This window comes from Anomaloglossus baeobatrachus, unplaced genomic scaffold, assembly GCF_048569485.1.
Source record: "Anomaloglossus baeobatrachus isolate aAnoBae1 unplaced genomic scaffold, aAnoBae1.hap1 Scaffold_322, whole genome shotgun sequence".
In the NCBI taxonomy this organism is placed as follows: Eukaryota; Metazoa; Chordata; class Amphibia; order Anura; family Aromobatidae; genus Anomaloglossus; species Anomaloglossus baeobatrachus.
This window is the reverse complement of record NW_027442614.1, coordinates 43,848-63,319: the sequence shown is the minus strand read 5'-3', so window position 1 is coordinate 63,319 and position 19,472 is coordinate 43,848. Positions and strand designations below refer to the sequence as shown.

Genomic DNA, 19,472 nt, shown 5'->3' with positions numbered 1-19,472 from the left:
ATCTCTTTAGTAGTCTGTTGGCGCCCTCTCCTGGAGGAATAGTTTGCTTGCTCTTGGACATTCTAAAAGAGAGGTCATGATAGACATTGAGCTTCTGAGCTCAATTGGGGACAGTCATGGGTGATGAATGTTTGCAACCTACTGCGAAGCCTCATACCGCAATATAAGGAACGTCAAATACTAAGAAAGGGCGGCCTATGAAAGAATTACTACTTTCAATAAGTACACTTAAACGGCTAATTGGGAATAGAAAAACTGTAAAAAGCCCTCTGAGAAAGCCCCCCTCTAACCTTTGATAGTAAGCTTTTCTGTAGTCTGCCTGTTGATGTATTTTCCGTTTGAACTGTGCACAACATGAAGAGACGGAACACTGGCGGCTTGTCACAATGCCCCCCGATGACATCACAATAGCGCTGCTGCCTAGAAAACAAGCTGCGCAGAAGAAGTTGTTCTTTGGGTGGGAGGGTGGGCTAGTGGAAGGAGGGGGCAATCTCTTTTTTTCCCGGGTGGTAGGGGGATGACAGGAGAAGGGAAGCGGGTGGTGAGAAAGGTACAGAGGGCAGGGTTTGGGGGCTGGGAAGGAAAGGGAAAAGATTAGGGTTTGGGGATGATGAAAGGGCTTTCTACGGGTAAGGATGGCAAAGGGTGGCAGTGACGGAAAGTCAGGCAACCTGTCCTGTCCGTCTTTTTGTATCGTGAATTGGAAAGACTGCAAGGGGGAGGGGAGTTGCTTGCGCCCTAAAGGAGGAGTTATTCAGATTCATTGCAGTGGGCGGCGGCTGCAAAACGCACCATTCTTCTTGTTTTTGCTCTGCAAAGCAGCCTTTTCAAGGGTTGGCTTGGGTGACAAAATGTCTTGTGTAGGCGTGGGTTTGTCTCCCTCTCGCTCTCTCTCCCTAAGATGTGTCCGGCATAGGCCAGGGTGCCACTCGAGGCCCAAACCAATTCTGGTTATCGCTTCTCGGCCTTTTGGCTAAGATCAAGTGTAGTATCTGTTCTTATCAGTTTAATATCTGATACGTCCCCTATCTGGGGACCATATATTAAATGGATTTTTAGAACAGGGAGATGGAAAAAGAGCTTGCTCTGTCCACTCCACGCATTGACCTGGTATTGCAGTACCTCCAGGAACGGTGCACCCCTTCTTAACCCAGTTTCCAAAAGCAGAACTCAATTCACCTGATTCATATTAGCCCGATTTAATGAATTGGAAGAAAGCATACGTCTTCATATGCACCTCAATTTGGCCCATTCACTTTTCACACTTCCTCCTTTTGTTTTTTATCTTTCACACTTTTGACTTTCTTTATTCATCCAAATAGCAAACTCATCACCACTCAACCTGACCAACTCGGCTATGTCCCCGTGCTGCAGTTCTCTGTCTTATCTAGATCATTTGCAATTGAATGGAATAGATCCCTTTTGGACAAAGTGGATTCACCTGCTGCTGCAGTGACCACAGGTGTGATAAGATCTAGAATTGGCATCTGGTGCGATCTCTCCGCTTCCACTCCAAAGAAAGTTACCTGTTTATTCCTATCATGCATTGGTTTTTGGGGTTTTCTTTGAGTAATGATGATCTCTTTAGTAGTCTGTTGGCGCCCTCTCCTGGAGGAATAGTTTGCTTGCTCTTGGACATTCTAAAAGAGAGGTCATGATAGACATTGAGCTTCTGAGCTCAATTGGGGACAGTCATGGGTGATGAATGTTTGCAACCTACTGCGAAGCCTCATACCGCAATATAAGGAACGTCAAATACTAAGAAAGGGCGGCCTATGAAAGAATTACTACTTTCAATAAGTACACTTAAACGGCTAATTGGGAATAGAAAAACTGTAAAAAGCCCTCTGAGAAAGCCCCCCTCTAACCTTTGATAGTAAGCTTTTCTGTAGTCTGCCTGTTGATGTATTTTCCGTTTGAACTGTGCACAACATGAAGAGACGGAACACTGGCGGCTTGTCACAATGCCCCCCGATGACATCACAATAGCGCTGCTGCCTAGAAAACAAGCTGCGCAGAAGAAGTTGTTCTTTGGGTGGGAGGGTGGGCTAGTGGAAGGAGGGGGCAATCTCTTTTTTTCCCGGGTGGTAGGGGGATGACAGGAGAAGGGAAGCGGGTGGTGAGAAAGGTACAGAGGGCAGGGTTTGGGGGCTGGGAAGGAAAGGGAAAAGATTAGGGTTTGGGGATGATGAAAGGGCTTTCTACGGGTAAGGATGGCAAAGGGTGGCAGTGACGGAAAGTCAGGCAACCTGTCCTGTCCGTCTTTTTGTATCGTGAATTGGAAAGACTGCAAGGGGGAGGGGAGTTGCTTGCGCCCTAAAGGAGGAGTTATTCAGATTCATTGCAGTGGGCGGCGGCTGCAAAACGCACCATTCTTCTTGTTTTTGCTCTGCAAAGCAGCCTTTTCAAGGGTTGGCTTGGGTGACAAAATGTCTTGTGTAGGCGTGGGTTTGTCTCCCTCTCGCTCTCTCTCCCTAAGATGTGTCCGGCATAGGCCAGGGTGCCACTCGAGGCCCAAACCAATTCTGGTTATCGCTTCTCGGCCTTTTGGCTAAGATCAAGTGTAGTATCTGTTCTTATCAGTTTAATATCTGATACGTCCCCTATCTGGGGACCATATATTAAATGGATTTTTAGAACAGGGAGATGGAAAAAGAGCTTGCTCTGTCCACTCCACGCATTGACCTGGTATTGCAGTACCTCCAGGAACGGTGCACCCCTTCTTAACCCAGTTTCCAAAAGCAGAACTCAATTCACCTGATTCATATTAGCCCGATTTAATGAATTGGAAGAAAGCATACGTCTTCATATGCACCTCAATTTGGCCCATTCACTTTTCACACTTCCTCCTTTTGTTTTTTATCTTTCACACTTTTGACTTTCTTTATTCATCCAAATAGCAAACTCATCACCACTCAACCTGACCAACTCGGCTATGTCCCCGTGCTGCAGTTCTCTGTCTTATCTAGATCATTTGCAATTGAATGGAATAGATCCCTTTTGGACAAAGTGGATTCACCTGCTGCTGCAGTGACCACAGGTGTGATAAGATCTAGAATTGGCATCTGGTGCGATCTCTCCGCTTCCACTCCAAAGAAAGTTACCTGTTTATTCCTATCATGCATTGGTTTTTGGGGTTTTCTTTGAGTAATGATGATCTCTTTAGTAGTCTGTTGGCGCCCTCTCCTGGAGGAATAGTTTGCTTGCTCTTGGACATTCTAAAAGAGAGGTCATGATAGACATTGAGCTTCTGAGCTCAATTGGGGACAGTCATGGGTGATGAATGTTTGCAACCTACTGCGAAGCCTCATACCGCAATATAAGGAACGTCAAATACTAAGAAAGGGCGGCCTATGAAAGAATTACTACTTTCAATAAGTACACTTAAACGGCTAATTGGGAATAGAAAAACTGTAAAAAGCCCTCTGAGAAAGCCCCCCTCTAACCTTTGATAGTAAGCTTTTCTGTAGTCTGCCTGTTGATGTATTTTCCGTTTGAACTGTGCACAACATGAAGAGACGGAACACTGGCGGCTTGTCACAATGCCCCCCGATGACATCACAATAGCGCTGCTGCCTAGAAAACAAGCTGCGCAGAAGAAGTTGTTCTTTGGGTGGGAGGGTGGGCTAGTGGAAGGAGGGGGCAATCTCTTTTTTTCCCGGGTGGTAGGGGGATGACAGGAGAAGGGAAGCGGGTGGTGAGAAAGGTACAGAGGGCAGGGTTTGGGGGCTGGGAAGGAAAGGGAAAAGATTAGGGTTTGGGGATGATGAAAGGGCTTTCTACGGGTAAGGATGGCAAAGGGTGGCAGTGACGGAAAGTCAGGCAACCTGTCCTGTCCGTCTTTTTGTATCGTGAATTGGAAAGACTGCAAGGGGGAGGGGAGTTGCTTGCGCCCTAAAGGAGGAGTTATTCAGATTCATTGCAGTGGGCGGCGGCTGCAAAACGCACCATTCTTCTTGTTTTTGCTCTGCAAAGCAGCCTTTTCAAGGGTTGGCTTGGGTGACAAAATGTCTTGTGTAGGCGTGGGTTTGTCTCCCTCTCGCTCTCTCTCCCTAAGATGTGTCCGGCATAGGCCAGGGTGCCACTCGAGGCCCAAACCAATTCTGGTTATCGCTTCTCGGCCTTTTGGCTAAGATCAAGTGTAGTATCTGTTCTTATCAGTTTAATATCTGATACGTCCCCTATCTGGGGACCATATATTAAATGGATTTTTAGAACAGGGAGATGGAAAAAGAGCTTGCTCTGTCCACTCCACGCATTGACCTGGTATTGCAGTACCTCCAGGAACGGTGCACCCCTTCTTAACCCAGTTTCCAAAAGCAGAACTCAATTCACCTGATTCATATTAGCCCGATTTAATGAATTGGAAGAAAGCATACGTCTTCATATGCACCTCAATTTGGCCCATTCACTTTTCACACTTCCTCCTTTTGTTTTTTATCTTTCACACTTTTGACTTTCTTTATTCATCCAAATAGCAAACTCATCACCACTCAACCTGACCAACTCGGCTATGTCCCCGTGCTGCAGTTCTCTGTCTTATCTAGATCATTTGCAATTGAATGGAATAGATCCCTTTTGGACAAAGTGGATTCACCTGCTGCTGCAGTGACCACAGGTGTGATAAGATCTAGAATTGGCATCTGGTGCGATCTCTCCGCTTCCACTCCAAAGAAAGTTACCTGTTTATTCCTATCATGCATTGGTTTTTGGGGTTTTCTTTGAGTAATGATGATCTCTTTAGTAGTCTGTTGGCGCCCTCTCCTGGAGGAATAGTTTGCTTGCTCTTGGACATTCTAAAAGAGAGGTCATGATAGACATTGAGCTTCTGAGCTCAATTGGGGACAGTCATGGGTGATGAATGTTTGCAACCTACTGCGAAGCCTCATACCGCAATATAAGGAACGTCAAATACTAAGAAAGGGCGGCCTATGAAAGAATTACTACTTTCAATAAGTACACTTAAACGGCTAATTGGGAATAGAAAAACTGTAAAAAGCCCTCTGAGAAAGCCCCCCTCTAACCTTTGATAGTAAGCTTTTCTGTAGTCTGCCTGTTGATGTATTTTCCGTTTGAACTGTGCACAACATGAAGAGACGGAACACTGGCGGCTTGTCACAATGCCCCCCGATGACATCACAATAGCGCTGCTGCCTAGAAAACAAGCTGCGCAGAAGAAGTTGTTCTTTGGGTGGGAGGGTGGGCTAGTGGAAGGAGGGGGCAATCTCTTTTTTTCCCGGGTGGTAGGGGGATGACAGGAGAAGGGAAGCGGGTGGTGAGAAAGGTACAGAGGGCAGGGTTTGGGGGCTGGGAAGGAAAGGGAAAAGATTAGGGTTTGGGGATGATGAAAGGGCTTTCTACGGGTAAGGATGGCAAAGGGTGGCAGTGACGGAAAGTCAGGCAACCTGTCCTGTCCGTCTTTTTGTATCGTGAATTGGAAAGACTGCAAGGGGGAGGGGAGTTGCTTGCGCCCTAAAGGAGGAGTTATTCAGATTCATTGCAGTGGGCGGCGGCTGCAAAACGCACCATTCTTCTTGTTTTTGCTCTGCAAAGCAGCCTTTTCAAGGGTTGGCTTGGGTGACAAAATGTCTTGTGTAGGCGTGGGTTTGTCTCCCTCTCGCTCTCTCTCCCTAAGATGTGTCCGGCATAGGCCAGGGTGCCACTCGAGGCCCAAACCAATTCTGGTTATCGCTTCTCGGCCTTTTGGCTAAGATCAAGTGTAGTATCTGTTCTTATCAGTTTAATATCTGATACGTCCCCTATCTGGGGACCATATATTAAATGGATTTTTAGAACAGGGAGATGGAAAAAGAGCTTGCTCTGTCCACTCCACGCATTGACCTGGTATTGCAGTACCTCCAGGAACGGTGCACCCCTTCTTAACCCAGTTTCCAAAAGCAGAACTCAATTCACCTGATTCATATTAGCCCGATTTAATGAATTGGAAGAAAGCATACGTCTTCATATGCACCTCAATTTGGCCCATTCACTTTTCACACTTCCTCCTTTTGTTTTTTATCTTTCACACTTTTGACTTTCTTTATTCATCCAAATAGCAAACTCATCACCACTCAACCTGACCAACTCGGCTATGTCCCCGTGCTGCAGTTCTCTGTCTTATCTAGATCATTTGCAATTGAATGGAATAGATCCCTTTTGGACAAAGTGGATTCACCTGCTGCTGCAGTGACCACAGGTGTGATAAGATCTAGAATTGGCATCTGGTGCGATCTCTCCGCTTCCACTCCAAAGAAAGTTACCTGTTTATTCCTATCATGCATTGGTTTTTGGGGTTTTCTTTGAGTAATGATGATCTCTTTAGTAGTCTGTTGGCGCCCTCTCCTGGAGGAATAGTTTGCTTGCTCTTGGACATTCTAAAAGAGAGGTCATGATAGACATTGAGCTTCTGAGCTCAATTGGGGACAGTCATGGGTGATGAATGTTTGCAACCTACTGCGAAGCCTCATACCGCAATATAAGGAACGTCAAATACTAAGAAAGGGCGGCCTATGAAAGAATTACTACTTTCAATAAGTACACTTAAACGGCTAATTGGGAATAGAAAAACTGTAAAAAGCCCTCTGAGAAAGCCCCCCTCTAACCTTTGATAGTAAGCTTTTCTGTAGTCTGCCTGTTGATGTATTTTCCGTTTGAACTGTGCACAACATGAAGAGACGGAACACTGGCGGCTTGTCACAATGCCCCCCGATGACATCACAATAGCGCTGCTGCCTAGAAAACAAGCTGCGCAGAAGAAGTTGTTCTTTGGGTGGGAGGGTGGGCTAGTGGAAGGAGGGGGCAATCTCTTTTTTTCCCGGGTGGTAGGGGGATGACAGGAGAAGGGAAGCGGGTGGTGAGAAAGGTACAGAGGGCAGGGTTTGGGGGCTGGGAAGGAAAGGGAAAAGATTAGGGTTTGGGGATGATGAAAGGGCTTTCTACGGGTAAGGATGGCAAAGGGTGGCAGTGACGGAAAGTCAGGCAACCTGTCCTGTCCGTCTTTTTGTATCGTGAATTGGAAAGACTGCAAGGGGGAGGGGAGTTGCTTGCGCCCTAAAGGAGGAGTTATTCAGATTCATTGCAGTGGGCGGCGGCTGCAAAACGCACCATTCTTCTTGTTTTTGCTCTGCAAAGCAGCCTTTTCAAGGGTTGGCTTGGGTGACAAAATGTCTTGTGTAGGCGTGGGTTTGTCTCCCTCTCGCTCTCTCTCCCTAAGATGTGTCCGGCATAGGCCAGGGTGCCACTCGAGGCCCAAACCAATTCTGGTTATCGCTTCTCGGCCTTTTGGCTAAGATCAAGTGTAGTATCTGTTCTTATCAGTTTAATATCTGATACGTCCCCTATCTGGGGACCATATATTAAATGGATTTTTAGAACAGGGAGATGGAAAAAGAGCTTGCTCTGTCCACTCCACGCATTGACCTGGTATTGCAGTACCTCCAGGAACGGTGCACCCCTTCTTAACCCAGTTTCCAAAAGCAGAACTCAATTCACCTGATTCATATTAGCCCGATTTAATGAATTGGAAGAAAGCATACGTCGTCTTATGCACCTCAATTTGGCCCATTCACTTTTCACACTTCCTCCTTTTGTTTTTTATCTTTCACACTTTTGACTTTCTTTATTCATCCAAATAGCAAACTCATCACCACTCAACCTGACCAACTCGGCTATGTCCCCGTGCTGCAGTTCTCTGTCTTATCTAGATCATTTGCAATTGAATGGAATAGATCCCTTTTGGACAAAGTGGATTCACCTGCTGCTGCAGTGACCACAGGTGTGATAAGATCTAGAATTGGCATCTGGTGCGATCTCTCCGCTTCCACTCCAAAGAAAGTTACCTGTTTATTCCTATCATGCATTGGTTTTTGGGGTTTTCTTTGAGTAATGATGATCTCTTTAGTAGTCTGTTGGCGCCCTCTCCTGGAGGAATAGTTTGCTTGCTCTTGGACATTCTAAAAGAGAGGTCATGATAGACATTGAGCTTCTGAGCTCAATTGGGGACAGTCATGGGTGATGAATGTTTGCAACCTACTGCGAAGCCTCATACCGCAATATAAGGAACGTCAAATACTAAGAAAGGGCGGCCTATGAAAGAATTACTACTTTCAATAAGTACACTTAAACGGCTAATTGGGAATAGAAAAACTGTAAAAAGCCCTCTGAGAAAGCCCCCCTCTAACCTTTGATAGTAAGCTTTTCTGTAGTCTGCCTGTTGATGTATTTTCCGTTTGAACTGTGCACAACATGAAGAGACGGAACACTGGCGGCTTGTCACAATGCCCCCCGATGACATCACAATAGCGCTGCTGCCTAGAAAACAAGCTGCGCAGAAGAAGTTGTTCTTTGGGTGGGAGGGTGGGCTAGTGGAAGGAGGGGGCAATCTCTTTTTTTCCCGGGTGGTAGGGGGATGACAGGAGAAGGGAAGCGGGTGGTGAGAAAGGTACAGAGGGCAGGGTTTGGGGGCTGGGAAGGAAAGGGAAAAGATTAGGGTTTGGGGATGATGAAAGGGCTTTCTACGGGTAAGGATGGCAAAGGGTGGCAGTGACGGAAAGTCAGGCAACCTGTCCTGTCCGTCTTTTTGTATCGTGAATTGGAAAGACTGCAAGGGGGAGGGGAGTTGCTTGCGCCCTAAAGGAGGAGTTATTCAGATTCATTGCAGTGGGCGGCGGCTGCAAAACGCACCATTCTTCTTGTTTTTGCTCTGCAAAGCAGCCTTTTCAAGGGTTGGCTTGGGTGACAAAATGTCTTGTGTAGGCGTGGGTTTGTCTCCCTCTCGCTCTCTCTCCCTAAGATGTGTCCGGCATAGGCCAGGGTGCCACTCGAGGCCCAAACCAATTCTGGTTATCGCTTCTCGGCCTTTTGGCTAAGATCAAGTGTAGTATCTGTTCTTATCAGTTTAATATCTGATACGTCCCCTATCTGGGGACCATATATTAAATGGATTTTTAGAACAGGGAGATGGAAAAAGAGCTTGCTCTGTCCACTCCACGCATTGACCTGGTATTGCAGTACCTCCAGGAACGGTGCACCCCTTCTTAACCCAGTTTCCAAAAGCAGAACTCAATTCACCTGATTCATATTAGCCCGATTTAATGAATTGGAAGAAAGCATACGTCTTCATATGCACCTCAATTTGGCCCATTCACTTTTCACACTTCCTCCTTTTGTTTTTTATCTTTCACACTTTTGACTTTCTTTATTCATCCAAATAGCAAACTCATCACCACTCAACCTGACCAACTCGGCTATGTCCCCGTGCTGCAGTTCTCTGTCTTATCTAGATCATTTGCAATTGAATGGAATAGATCCCTTTTGGACAAAGTGGATTCACCTGCTGCTGCAGTGACCACAGGTGTGATAAGATCTAGAATTGGCATCTGGTGCGATCTCTCCGCTTCCACTCCAAAGAAAGTTACCTGTTTATTCCTATCATGCATTGGTTTTTGGGGTTTTCTTTGAGTAATGATGATCTCTTTAGTAGTCTGTTGGCGCCCTCTCCTGGAGGAATAGTTTGCTTGCTCTTGGACATTCTAAAAGAGAGGTCATGATAGACATTGAGCTTCTGAGCTCAATTGGGGACAGTCATGGGTGATGAATGTTTGCAACCTACTGCGAAGCCTCATACCGCAATATAAGGAACGTCAAATACTAAGAAAGGGCGGCCTATGAAAGAATTACTACTTTCAATAAGTACACTTAAACGGCTAATTGGGAATAGAAAAACTGTAAAAAGCCCTCTGAGAAAGCCCCCCTCTAACCTTTGATAGGAAGCTTTTCTGTAGTCTGCCTGTTGATGTATTTTCCGTTTGAACTGTGCACAACATGAAGAGACGGAACACTGGCGGCTTGTCACAATGCCCCCCGATGACATCACAATAGCGCTGCTGCCTAGAAAACAAGCTGCGCAGAAGAAGTTGTTCTTTGGGTGGGAGGGTGGGCTAGTGGAAGGAGGGGGCAATCTCTTTTTTTCCCGGGTGGTAGGGGGATGACAGGAGAAGGGAAGCGGGTGGTGAGAAAGGTACAGAGGGCAGGGTTTGGGGGCTGGGAAGGAAAGGGAAAAGATTAGGGTTTGGGGATGATGAAAGGGCTTTCTACGGGTAAGGATGGCAAAGGGTGGCAGTGACGGAAAGTCAGGCAACCTGTCCTGTCCGTCTTTTTGTATCGTGAATTGGAAAGACTGCAAGGGGGAGGGGAGTTGCTTGCGCCCTAAAGGAGGAGTTATTCAGATTCATTGCAGTGGGCGGCGGCTGCAAAACGCACCATTCTTCTTGTTTTTGCTCTGCAAAGCAGCCTTTTCAAGGGTTGGCTTGGGTGACAAAATGTCTTGTGTAGGCGTGGGTTTGTCTCCCTCTCGCTCTCTCTCCCTAAGATGTGTCCGGCATAGGCCAGGGTGCCACTCGAGGCCCAAACCAATTCTGGTTATCGCTTCTCGGCCTTTTGGCTAAGATCAAGTGTAGTATCTGTTCTTATCAGTTTAATATCTGATACGTCCCCTATCTGGGGACCATATATTAAATGGATTTTTAGAACAGGGAGATGGAAAAAGAGCTTGCTCTGTCCACTCCACGCATTGACCTGGTATTGCAGTACCTCCAGGAACGGTGCACCCCTTCTTAACCCAGTTTCCAAAAGCAGAACTCAATTCACCTGATTCATATTAGCCCGATTTAATGAATTGGAAGAAAGCATACGTCTTCATATGCACCTCAATTTGGCCCATTCACTTTTCACACTTCCTCCTTTTGTTTTTTATCTTTCACACTTTTGACTTTCTTTATTCATCCAAATAGCAAACTCATCACCACTCAACCTGACCAACTCGGCTATGTCCCCGTGCTGCAGTTCTCTGTCTTATCTAGATCATTTGCAATTGAATGGAATAGATCCCTTTTGGACAAAGTGGATTCACCTGCTGCTGCAGTGACCACAGGTGTGATAAGATCTAGAATTGGCATCTGGTGCGATCTCTCCGCTTCCACTCCAAAGAAAGTTACCTGTTTATTCCTATCATGCATTGGTTTTTGGGGTTTTCTTTGAGTAATGATGATCTCTTTAGTAGTCTGTTGGCGCCCTCTCCTGGAGGAATAGTTTGCTTGCTCTTGGACATTCTAAAAGAGAGGTCATGATAGACATTGAGCTTCTGAGCTCAATTGGGGACAGTCATGGGTGATGAATGTTTGCAACCTACTGCGAAGCCTCATACCGCAATATAAGGAACGTCAAATACTAAGAAAGGGCGGCCTATGAAAGAATTACTACTTTCAATAAGTACACTTAAACGGCTAATTGGGAATAGAAAAACTGTAAAAAGCCCTCTGAGAAAGCCCCCCTCTAACCTTTGATAGTAAGCTTTTCTGTAGTCTGCCTGTTGATGTATTTTCCGTTTGAACTGTGCACAACATGAAGAGACGGAACACTGGCGGCTTTTCACAATGCCCCCCGATGACATCACAATAGCGCTGCTGCCTAGAAAACAAGCTGCGCAGAAGAAGTTGTTCTTTGGGTGGGAGGGTGGGCTAGTGGAAGGAGGGGGCAATCTCTTTTTTTCCCGGGTGGTAGGGGGATGACAGGAGAAGGGAAGCGGGTGGTGAGAAAGGTACAGAGGGCAGGGTTTGGGGGCTGGGAAGGAAAGGGAAAAGATTAGGGTTTGGGGATGATGAAAGGGCTTTCTACGGGTAAGGATGGCAAAGGGTGGCAGTGACGGAAAGTCAGGCAACCTGTCCTGTCCGTCTTTTTGTATCGTGAATTGGAAAGACTGCAAGGGGGAGGGGAGTTGCTTGCGCCCTAAAGGAGGAGTTATTCAGATTCATTGCAGTGGGCGGCGGCTGCAAAACGCACCATTCTTCTTGTTTTTGCTCTGCAAAGCAGCCTTTTCAAGGGTTGGCTTGGGTGACAAAATGTCTTGTGTAGGCGTGGGTTTGTCTCCCTCTCGCTCTCTCTCCCTAAGATGTGTCCGGCATAGGCCAGGGTGCCACTCGAGGCCCAAACCAATTCTGGTTATCGCTTCTCGGCCTTTTGGCTAAGATCAAGTGTAGTATCTGTTCTTATCAGTTTAATATCTGATACGTCCCCTATCTGGGGACCATATATTAAATGGATTTTTAGAACAGGGAGATGGAAAAAGAGCTTGCTCTGTCCACTCCACGCATTGACCTGGTATTGCAGTACCTCCAGGAACGGTGCACCCCTTCTTAACCCAGTTTCCAAAAGCAGAACTCAATTCACCTGATTCATATTAGCCCGATTTAATGAATTGGAAGAAAGCATACGTCTTCATATGCACCTCAATTTGGCCCATTCACTTTTCACACTTCCTCCTTTTGTTTTTTATCTTTCACACTTTTGACTTTCTTTATTCATCCAAATAGCAAACTCATCACCACTCAACCTGACCAACTCGGCTATGTCCCCGTGCTGCAGTTCTCTGTCTTATCTAGATCATTTGCAATTGAATGGAATAGATCCCTTTTGGACAAAGTGGATTCACCTGCTGCTGCAGTGACCACAGGTGTGATAAGATCTAGAATTGGCATCTGGTGCGATCTCTCCGCTTCCACTCCAAAGAAAGTTACCTGTTTATTCCTATCATGCATTGGTTTTTGGGGTTTTCTTTGAGTAATGATGATCTCTTTAGTAGTCTGTTGGCGCCCTCTCCTGGAGGAATAGTTTGCTTGCTCTTGGACATTCTAAAAGAGAGGTCATGATAGACATTGAGCTTCTGAGCTCAATTGGGGACAGTCATGGGTGATGAATGTTTGCAACCTACTGCGAAGCCTCATACCGCAATATAAGGAACGTCAAATACTAAGAAAGGGCGGCCTATGAAAGAATTACTACTTTCAATAAGTACACTTAAACGGCTAATTGGGAATAGAAAAACTGTAAAAAGCCCTCTGAGAAAGCCCCCCTCTAACATTTGATAGTAAGCTTTTCTGTAGTCTGCCTGTTGATGTATTTTCCGTTTGAACTGTGCACAACATGAAGAGACGGAACACTGGCGGCTTGTCACAATGCCCCCCGATGACATCACAATAGCGCTGCTGCCTAGAAAACAAGCTGCGCAGAAGAAGTTGTTCTTTGGGTGGGAGGGTGGGCTAGTGGAAGGAGGGGGCAATCTCTTTTTTTCCCGGGTGGTAGGGGGATGACAGGAGAAGGGAAGCGGGTGGTGAGAAAGGTACAGAGGGCAGGGTTTGGGGGCTGGGAAGGAAAGGGAAAAGATTAGGGTTTGGGGATGATGAAAGGGCTTTCTACGGGTAAGGATGGCAAAGGGTGGCAGTGACGGAAAGTCAGGCAACCTGTCCTGTCCGTCTTTTTGTATCGTGAATTGGAAAGACTGCAAGGGGGAGGGGAGTTGCTTGCGCCCTAAAGGAGGAGTTATTCAGATTCATTGCAGTGGGCGGCGGCTGCAAAACGCACCATTCTTCTTGTTTTTGCTCTGCAAAGCAGCCTTTTCAAGGGTTGGCTTGGGTGACAAAATGTCTTGTGTAGGCGTGGGTTTGTCTCCCTCTCGCTCTCTCTCCCTAAGATGTGTCCGGCATAGGCCAGGGTGCCACTCGAGGCCCAAACCAATTCTGGTTATCGCTTCTCGGCCTTTTGGCTAAGATCAAGTGTAGTATCTGTTCTTATCAGTTTAATATCTGATACGTCCCCTATCTGGGGACCATATATTAAATGGATTTTTAGAACAGGGAGATGGAAAAAGAGCTTGCTCTGTCCACTCCACGCATTGACCTGGTATTGCAGTACCTCCAGGAACGGTGCACCCCTTCTTAACCCAGTTTCCAAAAGCAGAACTCAATTCACCTGATTCATATTAGCCCGATTTAATGAATTGGAAGAAAGCATACGTCTTCATATGCACCTCAATTTGGCCCATTCACTTTTCACACTTCCTCCTTTTGTTTTTTATCTTTCACACTTTTGACTTTCTTTATTCATCCAAATAGCAAACTCATCACCACTCAACCTGACCAACTCGGCTATGTCCCCGTGCTGCAGTTCTCTGTCTTATCTAGATCATTTGCAATTGAATGGAATAGATCCCTTTTGGACAAAGTGGATTCACCTGCTGCTGCAGTGACCACAGGTGTGATAAGATCTAGAATTGGCATCTGGTGCGATCTCTCCGCTTCCACTCCAAAGAAAGTTACCTGTTTATTCCTATCATGCATTGGTTTTTGGGGTTTTCTTTGAGTAATGATGATCTCTTTAGTAGTCTGTTGGCGCCCTCTCCTGGAGGAATAGTTTGCTTGCTCTTGGACATTCTAAAAGAGAGGTCATGATAGACATTGAGCTTCTGAGCTCAATTGGGGACAGTCATGGGTGATGAATGTTTGCAACCTACTGCGAAGCCTCATACCGCAATATAAGGAACGTCAAATACTAAGAAAGGGCGGCCTATGAAAGAATTACTACTTTCAATAAGTACACTTAAACGGCTAATTGGGAATAGAAAAACTGTAAAAAGCCCTCTGAGAAAGCCCCCCTCTAACCTTTGATAGTAAGCTTTTCTGTAGTCTGCCTGTTGATGTATTTTCCGTTTGAACTGTGCACAACATGAAGAGACGGAACACTGGCGGCTTGTCACAATGCCCCCCGATGACATCACAATAGCGCTGCTGCCTAGAAAACAAGCTGCGCAGAAGAAGTTGTTCTTTGGGTGGGAGGGTGGGCTAGTGGAAGGAGGGGGCAATCTCTTTTTTTCCCGGGTGGTAGGGGGATGACAGGAGAAGGGAAGCGGGTGGTGAGAAAGGTACAGAGGGCAGGGTTTGGGGGCTGGGAAGGAAAGGGAAAAGATTAGGGTTTGGGGATGATGAAAGGGCTTTCTACGGGTAAGGATGGCAAAGGGTGGCAGTGACGGAAAGTCAGGCAACCTGTCCTGTCCGTCTTTTTGTATCGTGAATTGGAAAGACTGCAAGGGGGAGGGGAGTTGCTTGCGCCCTAAAGGAGGAGTTATTCAGATTCATTGCAGTGGGCGGCGGCTGCAAAACGCACCATTCTTCTTGTTTTTGCTCTGCAAAGCAGCCTTTTCAAGGGTTGGCTTGGGTGACAAAATGTCTTGTGTAGGCGTGGGTTTGTCTCCCTCTCGCTCTCTCTCCCTAAGATGTGTCCGGCATAGGCCAGGGTGCCACTCGAGGCCCAAACCAATTCTGGTTATCGCTTCTCGGCCTTTTGGCTAAGATCAAGTGTAGTATCTGTTCTTATCAGTTTAATATCTGATACGTCCCCTATCTGGGGACCATATATTAAATGGATTTTTAGAACAGGGAGATGGAAAAAGAGCTTGCTCTGTCCACTCCACGCATTGACCTGGTATTGCAGTACCTCCAGGAACGGTGCACCCCTTCTTAACCCAGTTTCCAAAAGCAGAACTCAATTCACCTGATTCATATTAGCCCGATTTAATGAATTGGAAGAAAGCATACGTCTTCATATGCACCTCAATTTGGCCCATTCACTTTTCACACTTCCTCCTTTTGTTTTTTATCTTTCACACTTTTGACTTTCTTTATTCATCCAAATAGCAAACTCATCACCACTCAACCTGACCAACTCGGCTATGTCCCCGTGCTGCAGTTCTCTGTCTTATCTAGATCATTTGCAATTGAATGGAATAGATCCCTTTTGGACAAAGTGGATTCACCTGCTGCTGCAGTGACCACAGGTGTGATAAGATCTAGAATTGGCATCTGGTGCGATCTCTCCGCTTCCACTCCAAAGAAAGTTACCTGTTTATTCCTATCATGCATTGGTTTTTGGGGTTTTCTTTGAGTAATGATGATCTCTTTAGTAGTCTGTTGGCGCCCTCTCCTGGAGGAATAGTTTGCTTGCTCTTGGACATTCTAAAAGAGAGGTCATGATAGACATTGAGCTTCTGAGCTCAATTGGGGACAGTCATGGGTGATGAATGTTTGCAACCTACTGCGAAGCCTCATACCGCAATATAAGGAACGTCAAATACTAAGAAAGGGCGGCCTATGAAAGAATTACTACTTTCAATAAGTACACTTAAACGGCTAATTGGGAATAGAAAAACTGTAAAAAGCCCTCTGAGAAAGCCCCCCTCTAACCTTTGATAGTAAGCTTTTCTGTAGTCTGCCTGTTGATGTATTTTCCGTTTGAACTGTGCACAACATGAAGAGACGGAACACTGGCGGCTTGTCACAATGCCCCCCGATGACATCACAATAGCGCTGCTGCCTAGAAAACAAGCTGCGCAGAAGAAGTTGTTCTTTGGGTGGGAGGGTGGGCTAGTGGAAGGAGGGGGCAATCTCTTTTTTTCCCGGGTGGTAGGGGGATGACAGGAGAAGGGAAGCGGGTGGTGAGAAAGGTACAGAGGGCAGGGTTTGGGGGCTGGGAAGGAAAGGGAAAAGATTAGGGTTTGGGGATGATGAAAGGGCTTTCTACGGGTAAGGATGGCAAAGGGTGGCAGTGACGGAAAGTCAGGCAACCTGTCCTGTCCGTCTTTTTGTATCGTGAATTGGAAAGACTGCAAGGGGGAGGGGAGTTGCTTGCGCCCTAAAGGAGGAGTTATTCAGATTCATTGCAGTGGGCGGCGGCTGCAAAACGCACCATTCTTCTTGTTTTTGCTCTGCAAAGCAGCCTTTTCAAGGGTTGGCTTGGGTGACAAAATGTCTTGTGTAGGCGTGGGTTTGTCTCCCTCTCGCTCTCTCTCCCTAAGATGTGTCCGGCATAGGCCAGGGTGCCACTCGAGGCCCAAACCAATTCTGGTTATCGCTTCTCGGCCTTTTGGCTAAGATCAAGTGTAGTATCTGTTCTTATCAGTTTAATATCTGATACGTCCCCTATCTGGGGACCATATATTAAATGGATTTTTAGAACAGGGAGATGGAAAAAGAGCTTGCTCTGTCCACTCCACGCATTGACCTGGTATTGCAGTACCTCCAGGAACGGTGCACCCCTTCTTAACCCAGTTTCCAAAAGCAGAACTCAATTCACCTGATTCATATTAGCCCGATTTAATGAATTGGAAGAAAGCATACGTCTTCATATGCACCTCAATTTGGCCCATTCACTTTTCACACTTCCTCCTTTTGTTTTTTATCTTTCACACTTTTGACTTTCTTTATTCATCCAAATAGCAAACTCATCACCACTCAACCTGACCAACTCGGCTATGTCCCCGTGCTGCAGTTCTCTGTCTTATCTAGATCATTTGCAATTGAATGGAATAGATCCCTTTTGGACAAAGTGGATTCACCTGCTGCTGCAGTGACCACAGGTGTGATAAGATCTAGAATTGGCATCTGGTGCGATCTCTCCGCTTCCACTCCAAAGAAAGTTACCTGTTTATTCCTATCATGCATTGGTTTTTGGGGTTTTCTTTGAGTAATGATGATCTCTTTAGTAGTCTGTTGGCGCCCTCTCCTGGAGGAATAGTTTGCTTGCTCTTGGACATTCTAAAAGAGAGGTCATGATAGACATTGAGCTTCTGAGCTCAATTGGGGACAGTCATGGGTGATGAATGTTTGCAACCTACTGCGAAGCCTCATACCGCAATATAAGGAACGTCAAATACTAAGAAAGGGCGGCCTATGAAAGAATTACTACTTTCAATAAGTACACTTAAACGGCTAATTGGGAATAGAAAAACTGTAAAAAGCCCTCTGAGAAAGCCCCCCTCTAACCTTTGATAGTAAGCTTTTCTGTAGTCTGCCTGTTGATGTATTTTCCGTTTGAACTGTGCACAACATGAAGAGACGGAACACTGGCGGCTTGTCACAATGCCCCCCGATGACATCACAATAGCGCTGCTGCCTAGAAAACAAGCTGCGCAGAAGAAGTTGTTCTTTGGGTGGGAGGGTGGGCTAGTGGAAGGAGGGGGCAATCTCTTTTTTTCCCGGGTGGTAGGGGGATGACAGGAGAAGGGAAGCGGGTGGTGAGAAAGGTACAGAGGGCAGGGTTTGGGGGCTGGGAAGGAAAGGGAAAAGATTAGGGTTTGGGGATGATGAAAGGGCTTTCTACGGGTAAGGATGGCAAAGGGTGGCAGTGACGGAAAGTCAGGCAACCTGTCCTGTCCGTCTTTTTGTATCGTGAATTGGAAAGACTGCAAGGGGGAGGGGAGTTGCTTGCGCCCTAAAGGAGGAGTTATTCAGATTCATTGCAGTGGGCGGCGGCTGCAAAACGCACCATTCTTCTTGTTTTTGCTCTGCAAAGCAGCCTTTTCAAGGGTTGGCTTGGGTGACAAAATGTCTTGTGTAGGCGTGGGTTTGTCTCCCTCTCGCTCTCTCTCCCTAAGATGTGTCCGGCATAGGCCAGGGTGCCACTCGAGGCCCAAACCAATTCTGGTTATCGCTTCTCGGCCTTTTGGCTAAGATCAAGTGTAGTATCTGTTCTTATCAGTTTAATATCTGATACGTCCCCTATCTGGGGACCATATATTAAATGGATTTTTAGAACAGGGAGATGGAAAAAGAGCTTGCTCTGTCCACTCCACGCATTGACCTGGTATTGCAGTACCTCCAGGAACGGTGCACCCCTTCTTAACCCAGTTTCCAAAAGCAGAACTCAATTCACCTGATTCATATTAGCCCGATTTAATGAATTGGAAGAAAGCATACGTCTTCATATGCACCTCAATTTGGCCCATTCACTTTTCACACTTCCTCCTTTTGTTTTTTATCTTTCACACTTTTGACTTTCTTTATTCATCCAAATAGCAAACTCATCACCACTCAACCTGACCAACTCGGCTATGTCCCCGTGCTGCAGTTCTCTGTCTTATCTAGATCATTTGCAATTGAATGGAATAGATCCCTTTTGGACAAAGTGGATTCACCTGCTGCTGCAGTGACCACAGGTGTGATAAGATCTAGAATTGGCATCTGGTGCGATCTCTCCGCTTCCACTCCAAAGAAAGTTACCTGTTTATTCCTATCATGCATTGGTTTTTGGGGTTTTCTTTGAGTAATGATGATCTCTTTAGTAGTCTGTTGGCGCCCTCTCCTGGAGGAATAGTTTGCTTGCTCTTGGACATTCTAAAAGAGAGGTCATGATAGACATTGAGCTTCTGAGCTCAATTGGGGACAGTCATGGGTGATGAATGTTTGCAACCTACTGCGAAGCCTCATACCGCAATATAAGGAACGTCAAATACTAAGAAAGGGCGGCCTATGAAAGAATTACTACTTTCAATAAGTACACTTAAACGGCTAATTGGGAATAGAAAAACTGTAAAAAGCCCTCTGAGAAAGCCCCCCTCTAACCTTTGATAGTAAGCTTTTCTGTAGTCTGCCTGTTGATGTATTTTCCGTTTGAACTGTGCACAACATGAAGAGACGGAACACTGGCGGCTTGTCACAATGCCCCCCGATGACATCACAATAGCGCTGCTGCCTAGAAAACAAGCTGCGCAGAAGAAGTTGTTCTTTGGGTGGGAGGGTGGGCTAGTGGAAGGAGGGGGCAATCTCTTTTTTTCCCGGGTGGTAGGGGGATGACAGGAGAAGGGAAGC

The 19,472-nt window shown here is 46.3% G+C and overlaps 12 non-coding genes across 12 annotated transcripts; all 12 read left to right on the top strand.

The window, feature by feature from the left end:
* The first annotated feature begins 953 nt into the window (after positions 1-953).
* LOC142269803 (U2 spliceosomal RNA) lies at positions 954-1,144 on the top strand. The gene has a single exon (XR_012735208.1). It is a non-coding gene; the product is annotated as a U2 spliceosomal RNA (small nuclear RNA).
* A 1,387-nt stretch (positions 1,145-2,531) lies between these two features.
* LOC142269802 (U2 spliceosomal RNA) lies at positions 2,532-2,722 on the top strand. Its single transcript, XR_012735207.1, has one exon. It is a non-coding gene; the product is annotated as a U2 spliceosomal RNA (small nuclear RNA).
* Positions 2,723-4,109: 1,387 nt separating this feature from the next.
* LOC142269801 (U2 spliceosomal RNA) lies at positions 4,110-4,300 on the top strand. The gene has a single exon (XR_012735206.1). It is a non-coding gene; the product is annotated as a U2 spliceosomal RNA (small nuclear RNA).
* A 1,387-nt stretch (positions 4,301-5,687) lies between these two features.
* On the top strand, positions 5,688-5,878 carry LOC142269800 (U2 spliceosomal RNA). The gene has a single exon (XR_012735205.1). It is a non-coding gene; the product is annotated as a U2 spliceosomal RNA (small nuclear RNA).
* Positions 5,879-7,265: 1,387 nt separating this feature from the next.
* Positions 7,266-7,456, top strand: LOC142269799 (U2 spliceosomal RNA). The gene has a single exon (XR_012735204.1). It is a non-coding gene; the product is annotated as a U2 spliceosomal RNA (small nuclear RNA).
* Positions 7,457-8,843: 1,387 nt separating this feature from the next.
* LOC142269797 (U2 spliceosomal RNA) lies at positions 8,844-9,034 on the top strand. The gene has a single exon (XR_012735202.1). It is a non-coding gene; the product is annotated as a U2 spliceosomal RNA (small nuclear RNA).
* Positions 9,035-10,421: 1,387 nt separating this feature from the next.
* On the top strand, positions 10,422-10,612 carry LOC142269796 (U2 spliceosomal RNA). Its single transcript, XR_012735201.1, has one exon. It is a non-coding gene; the product is annotated as a U2 spliceosomal RNA (small nuclear RNA).
* A 1,387-nt stretch (positions 10,613-11,999) lies between these two features.
* On the top strand, positions 12,000-12,190 carry LOC142269795 (U2 spliceosomal RNA). Its single transcript, XR_012735200.1, has one exon. It is a non-coding gene; the product is annotated as a U2 spliceosomal RNA (small nuclear RNA).
* A 1,387-nt stretch (positions 12,191-13,577) lies between these two features.
* LOC142269794 (U2 spliceosomal RNA) lies at positions 13,578-13,768 on the top strand. The gene has a single exon (XR_012735199.1). It is a non-coding gene; the product is annotated as a U2 spliceosomal RNA (small nuclear RNA).
* Positions 13,769-15,155: 1,387 nt separating this feature from the next.
* On the top strand, positions 15,156-15,346 carry LOC142269792 (U2 spliceosomal RNA). Its single transcript, XR_012735198.1, has one exon. It is a non-coding gene; the product is annotated as a U2 spliceosomal RNA (small nuclear RNA).
* Positions 15,347-16,733: 1,387 nt separating this feature from the next.
* LOC142269791 (U2 spliceosomal RNA) lies at positions 16,734-16,924 on the top strand. The gene has a single exon (XR_012735197.1). It is a non-coding gene; the product is annotated as a U2 spliceosomal RNA (small nuclear RNA).
* Positions 16,925-18,311: 1,387 nt separating this feature from the next.
* Positions 18,312-18,502, top strand: LOC142269790 (U2 spliceosomal RNA). Its single transcript, XR_012735196.1, has one exon. It is a non-coding gene; the product is annotated as a U2 spliceosomal RNA (small nuclear RNA).
* The last annotated feature ends 970 nt before the right edge of the window (positions 18,503-19,472 follow it).